This window comes from Patiria miniata, unplaced genomic scaffold, assembly GCF_015706575.1.
Source record: "Patiria miniata isolate m_02_andy unplaced genomic scaffold, ASM1570657v1 HiC_scaffold_13, whole genome shotgun sequence".
In the NCBI taxonomy this organism is placed as follows: Eukaryota; Metazoa; Echinodermata; class Asteroidea; order Valvatida; family Asterinidae; genus Patiria; species Patiria miniata.
In genome coordinates this window covers 15,205,208-15,212,194 of record NW_024037051.1, presented here as the reverse complement: position 1 = coordinate 15,212,194, position 6,987 = coordinate 15,205,208, and the positions used below count along the sequence as shown (strand labels likewise).

The window sequence follows — 6,987 nt, the reverse complement described above, 5'->3', positions numbered from 1 at the left end:
ATCGCGGATAAGAAGCTCGCACCCACAAAAATAAGAGAACCAAAACTCCGGCCTTAATACTCACTACCAAAACATTAATTGGAAAGAATTTTCCCACTGGTGAAGACCCGCCTAAAAACAAAAGAACAGACAACAATTTAATAAAAATAATATTGGCATACTCTGCTATGAAAAACATGGCAAATGGGCCTCCAGCATACTCTACTTTGTAACCTGACACAATTTCAGACTCCCCCTCCGTAAGATCAAAAGGCGCCCGATTAGTCTCAGCCAAAGTAGAAACAAATCATATTACAAATAGAGGAAAACAACTAAACATCAACCAAGATTTACTTTGGGAACTCTCAATAACCTCTATATTAAACCCCCCGGCAAACAATACCACCCCTAACAAAATCAAACCAAGGCTTATCTCATAAGAAACCGTCTGAGCAACCGCTCGAACTGCCCCCAAGAAAGAATAGTTAGAATTAGAAGACCACCCAGACCCTAACAAAGAATACACAGACAAACTGGATAAACCTATTATTAACATCAGAGACAATTTTATCCTCAACACAGAATACTTCACTGGAATTACTGACCACAGCACCAAAGCTATCCCCAAAAAGAGAACAGGAGAAAAGAAAAATAAATAAGGAGATGCTTTAGAAGGCTTTAAGGTCTCCTTAATTAATAGCTTAAAACCGTCCGCAATAGGTTGTAACAGCCCAAAAGGCCCCACAATATTTGGACCCTTTCGAAGCTGCATGTAACCTAAAACCTTTCGCTCAACCAAGGTTAACAAAGCAACCGCCAACAAGACAGGCACTATAAAAAGAATAGATTTAACAAAAAACACAAATCAATCCACAGCTGAAAGAAGGATTTGAACCTTCGATAAAGAAAGCTTAGGCTTCTCGCATTTCCACTTTGCTATTTCAGCAAATCAATATATATAAAGTATTCTCACACCTATTTCATTTTTGATTATTTGCAAAAACCTTTCAGTTGGAAGCCGAATGTACTGATATACTCATGAAACCCTGACCAGGAAAGGACTCGAACCTTCCTACCTAAATTTACAATCTACTGCATCCCTATCTGCCACCCAATCAACACAAAGAGCTAGTTAAAAAATAACCCCAGATTGTCAGACTGGAATCATTGGTAACCACTCCAATGCTCTTTGGCCAAAAATAAAGGGAGGTATTTATCCTTCCATTTTTGAGGTATGAACCCAAAAGCTTTTTATTAGCTTACTTTACTCTTTCCCTGGCAGAGCTTGATAGTTAAGCATCTCTTTTACACAGAGCTAATATTTGTGCAAATCAAATTGCCTTGAAGTTTTGACGGAGATTACCCGCATCTATAGATTTGCAATCTAAAATGTTAATTACACTACAAAACCCAGAGGTTAAAAAATTCCCATTCTTATTTAAAGCTTTGAAGGCTCTTAGTTTAAATTAACTTAAACCCCTTCAGTGAACTTAGTTTAAAAGATAAAACAATTGATTTGCAATCAATAGCTCCAAGTTTAACTCTCGGAGTCCACAACTAGGAAAAGGATTTGAACCCTTGATCATAGATCCTAAGTCTACTGCAGTAACCACTTTGCTACCCCAGCCTGAGCTGACAAGTATTGATCTTGTTATCTCCTGGTTAACGGCCAATTGCCTTTCCATTAGGCTACAACCCACTAGAAAGTAGTATAACGGTAAAACAAAGAATTTTGATTTCTTAAATATAAGTTCAATCCTTATCTTTCTAATCAGAAAAGCAAGACTTTATACTCACACCAACAACTCCCAAAGCTATCATTCTACCTAAACTATTTTCTGATTACATTATATATAACAAATTTATAAACCATGCAACTAAGACGATGATTCTTTTCCACCAAACACAAGGACATTGGAACCCTTTATCTTATCTTTGGAGCCTGAGCTGGGATGGCCGGAACAGCAATGAGTGTAATAATACGGACAGAACTAGCACAACCTGGATCCTTACTACAAGACGACCAAATATACAAAGTAATAGTTACTGCACACGCCCTAGTCATGATATTCTTCATGGTAATGCCAATTATGATTGGAGGATTCGGAAACTGACTAATACCGTTAATGATCGGAGCCCCTGACATGGCCTTTCCCCGAATGAACAATATGAGATTCTGACTAATTCCCCCATCCTTTCTACTTTTATTAGCTTCCGCAGGCGTGGAAAGAGGAGCCGGAACAGGATGAACAATCTACCCCCCATTATCTAGAGGATTAGCCCACGCTGGAGGATCAGTAGACTTAGCAATATTTTCCCTTCACCTAGCGGGAGCTTCCTCAATACTTGCCTCAATAAAATTCATAACAACTGTTATAAAAATGCGAACACCAGGAATTTCATTTGACCGACTTCCTTTGTTTGTATGGTCAGTATTCGTAACAGCTTTCCTGCTCCTTCTATCCTTACCAGTACTTGCAGGTGCAATAACAATGCTTCTTACAGACCGAAAAGTTAATACCACCTTTTTCGACCCCGCAGGAGGGGGAGACCCTATCTTATTTCAACACTTATTCTGATTCTTTGGCCACCCAGAAGTTTACATTCTTATTCTTCCTGGATTTGGAATGATCTCTCACGTAATCGCCCACTACGCAGGAAAGAGAGAGCCATTTGGTTATCTCGGAATGGTCTACGCCATAGTTTCTATTGGAATTCTAGGGTTTTTAGTTTGAGCCCACCACATGTTTACAGTCGGGATGGACGTTGACACCCGAGCATACTTTACAGCAGCAACCATGATTATAGCAGTACCAACTGGTATAAAGGTATTTAGCTGAATGGCAACACTACAAGGAAGGAATCTCCGATGAGACACACCTCTACTATGAGCACTTGGATTCGTATTCTTATTTACCATTGGTGGACTAACCGGAGTTATCCTTGCAAAATCATCCATTGACGTTATTCTCCACGATACTTACTATGTAGTCGCCCACTTTCACTACGTATTGTCAATGGGAGCAGTTTTTGCCATATTTGCAGGATTTACCCACTGATTTCCCCTATTCTCCGGAGTAGGCCTACACCCCCTATGAGGAAAGATTCACTTCACTCTGATGTTTATCGGTGTAAACCTTACCTTCTTCCCACAACATTTCCTAGGACTAGCTGGAATGCCACGACGATACTCCGACTACCCCGATGCCTACACACTCTGAAACACCGTATCTTCTATTGGTAGAACCATATCCCTTATTGCAACGTTGGTATTCTTATTCATCTTGTGAGAAGCATTTACTTCCCAACGAACTGCCCTACAACCTGAATTCTCTTCCTCTTCCCTTGAATGACAATACTCATCTTTTCCCCCATCTCACCACACATTTGACGAAATCCCTTCAACAGTCTACCTAATTAAGTAAACGAGGATTAGTTTAACAAAAACCCTTAATTTCGACTTAAAAAATTTCGGTAAACACCCCGAAATCCTCCTATTACATCAACTTTCATTATTACCATAACAATATTCTACTTAGGCCTTCTCGGAATTCTAATAAAACGACTACACTTCCTATCAATTCTATTATGCTTAGAACTCCTATTAATATCCCTATTCATGAGACTAACCATATGAGCCATAAAAGCCGGAACAACATTTATACTCACGAATAAACTTATTCTCCTAACCCTATCAGCCTGTGAAGCCAGCGCAGGACTTTCTCTCATGGTAGCCCTCTCCCGGACACACAACTCCGACCTTGTATCAACCATTAAAATACTCCAACAGTAAATGGCAAACTGAACCCAACTAGGACTGCAAGATGCATCTTCCCCACTAATGGAAGAACTTATATACTTTCATGATTATACTTTAATTATCCTCACCCTAATAACAATATTAGTATTTTACGGACTAGCTTCGCTACTATTTTCCTCCAAAACCAACCGATTCTTTTTAGAAGGTCAAGGACTAGAAACTATCTGAACCATTATACCTGCCGTAATACTAATATTTATTGCCCTCCCCTCCCTACAGCTACTGTACTTAATGGACGAAGTAAAAAACCCATTCCTAACAATAAAGGCCATAGGACACCAATGGTACTGAAGATATGAATATGCAGACTATCGAGAGTTAGAATTCGACTCCTACATGATCCCAACCTCTGATCTCACCTCTGGTAAACCTCGACTCCTAGAAGTAGACAATCGACTCACCCTGCCTGCCCAAACACCCATCCGAGTATTAGTCTCTTCCGCAGACGTCCTACACTCCTGGGCGATCCCTTCTCTTGGCATAAAGATGGATGCCGTCCCCGGACGCTTGAATCAGGTAAAATTCTTTATCTCCCGATGTGGGCTGTTCTATGGCCAATGTTCAGAAATCTGCGGGGCCAAACACAGCTTCATGCCCATAGTAATTGAATCAGTAAAATTCTCCACATTCGAAACCTGAGTATCTAAATTTATAACCGAATCTTTGATAAGCTAATAAGGTAGCATCAAACTCTTAATTTGAATAAAAGTGAATTACCCACCCACTATCAAAGAAATGCCACAACTAAAACTTGCATGATGACTACTTAAATTTTTCCTGGGCTGAACCTCCTTGCTAATTATATTTATAATACTCTTGAAAACAAAACCTACTAACAAAATTACAAATACCAGAACCACTACTAACACTACCCCAAACCTAACATGAACCTGAAACTAAAAAGAATCTTTGGCCAGTTCTCCCCAGACCTTATCTTATTTATCCCTATGACCATAACAGCCATCTTCCTTAACCTTAGATGGCTATCCATTTCCAAACCATCTAAATGACTCCCTTCCCGAGCAAACCTCCTCATACTATCCTTTTACCAAGAGGTACTTAAGATCCTGTTTCAACAAACAAACCCTAACACAGCCCCTTGAATATCAACTTTTACCGCCATATTCATACTCATATTTTCAGTAAAAGTCCTTGGTCTCCTTCCATATGCATTTACCTCCACAAGCCACATATCACTAACATACTCTGTTGGAATTCCCCTTTGAATGTCCGTAAAAATACTTGGATTTTACTTAGCATTCAACAGCCGACTAGGCCACTTAGTTCCCCAAGGAACCCCCTCTTATCTTATACCATTCATGGTAATTATAGAAACAATTAGCCTTTTTGCACAACCCATAGCATTAGGACTACGACTTGCAGCAAACCTAACCGCTGGACACTTACTCATATTCCTATTATCCACCGCAATCTGAACTCTATCCAACAGCCCTTCCATAGCCGGAATTACCTTACTAATATTTTTCTTTCTCTTCCTCTTAGAAATAGGTGTAGCCTGTATTCAAGCCTACGTATTCACCGCCCTAGTCAACTTTTACCTATCCCAAAACCTATAAAACTTATGACCCATCAACACCCATACCACCTGGTTGACCAAAGCCCCTGGCCTCTAACTGGGGCAATAAGAGCTCTAATGATGACCTCTGGCCTTATACTATGATTTCATGCTAACAAAAATCACCTCCTTCTAGCCGGAACGATCCTCCTTCTTCTAACCATTATAAATTGATGACGAGACGTAATCCGAGAAGCAACTTTTCAAGGAAGACACACCCTGCCCGTAAACACAGGACTACGGTACGGCATGATACTTTTTATAACCTCCGAAGTGTGCTTCTTTTTTGCCTTCTTCTGAGCATTTTTTCACAGAAGCCTAGCACCCACGATTGAACTCGGAGTATCCTGACCCCCAACTGGAATTAGCCCCATAAATCCATTTCTGGTCCCCCTACTAAACACAGCCGTCCTACTCTCCTCAGGGGTTACAGTCACCTGAGCCCACCACAGAATACTAGCCCAAAATCGAACCGAAGCAATACAAGGATTATTTCTTACAGTAATCCTTGGGGTCTACTTCACCGGCCTTCAAGCTTGAGAATATTATGACTCCCCATTTACTATCGCAGACAGAGTCTACGGGTCCACATTTTTTGTAGCCACAGGCTTCCACGGCCTGCACGTACTCATAGGTACAACTTTCCTATTTATTTGCTTCCTCCGACTAATAACATTTCACTTCTCGAATAATCACCATTTTGGATTTGAAGCAGCCGCCTGGTATTGACACTTCGTAGACGTAGTCTGATTATTCCTTTACATTTGCATTTACTGATGAGGATCATAAGAGAAAAAAGGATTTGAACCTTCCTCTTTTTAGTTTCAAGCTAAATGCATCCCTATCTGCCATTTCTCCACACCAAACTATATATACCAATAAAATTTTCAAATTCCTCACCCTCTTTGCGTCAATCTCACTTATAACCGCATTAATCACATTCGCTGCACACTTCCTCCCATCTCGAAAAACGGACTCAGAAAAGTCATCTCCCTATGAATGCGGTTTCGACCCCCTAAAATCCGCTCGAGTCCCCTTCTCATTCCGATTCTTCCTGGTGGCCATTTTATTTCTACTTTTTGATCTAGAAATAGCCCTACTATTCCCCCTGCCTTTCAGAATTTTCCTGCATCCTGTACACACCCCTATTTTACTCACCTGCCTATTCCTCTTTATACTAACCATTGGATTAATTTTCGAATGAGTACAAGGAGGCCTAGACTGAGCCGAATAATACCAACTAATGATATATCTTATTCTTACCTCTACCTTAACACTGACAACTACCTGAATAGTACCACGGAAGCTTTTATGGCCCTCCTCCATTATAAAATCCATACTTATTTCCATAATAAGATTGAACCTACTAAGAAACCATTCTGCCTCTCTTTGACACAAACTATCCTTAAAATTCGCTACAGATCCCACATCTACACCCCTAATAATTCTAAGATCATGACTAGTCCCCATATCCCTCATCGCTAGAATAAAAACTATCCAAAACCACAAACACATTAACCAACGCACTTTCATCTCACTCGTGTTCATCATACTGACCGCCCTAATCTTAACATTCTCCTCATTAGAACTAAGCCTTTTCTACGTCGCCTTT

The 6,987-nt window shown here is 40.2% G+C and overlaps 1 pseudogene across 1 annotated transcript; it reads left to right on the top strand.

The window, feature by feature from the left end:
* Positions 1-1,835: 1,835 nt before the first annotated feature.
* Positions 1,836-6,615, top strand: LOC119718867 (annotated as a pseudogene). Its single transcript, XR_005269856.1, has one exon. The product of XR_005269856.1 is annotated as a cytochrome c oxidase subunit 1-like (transcript).
* Positions 6,616-6,987: the final 372 nt, after the last annotated feature.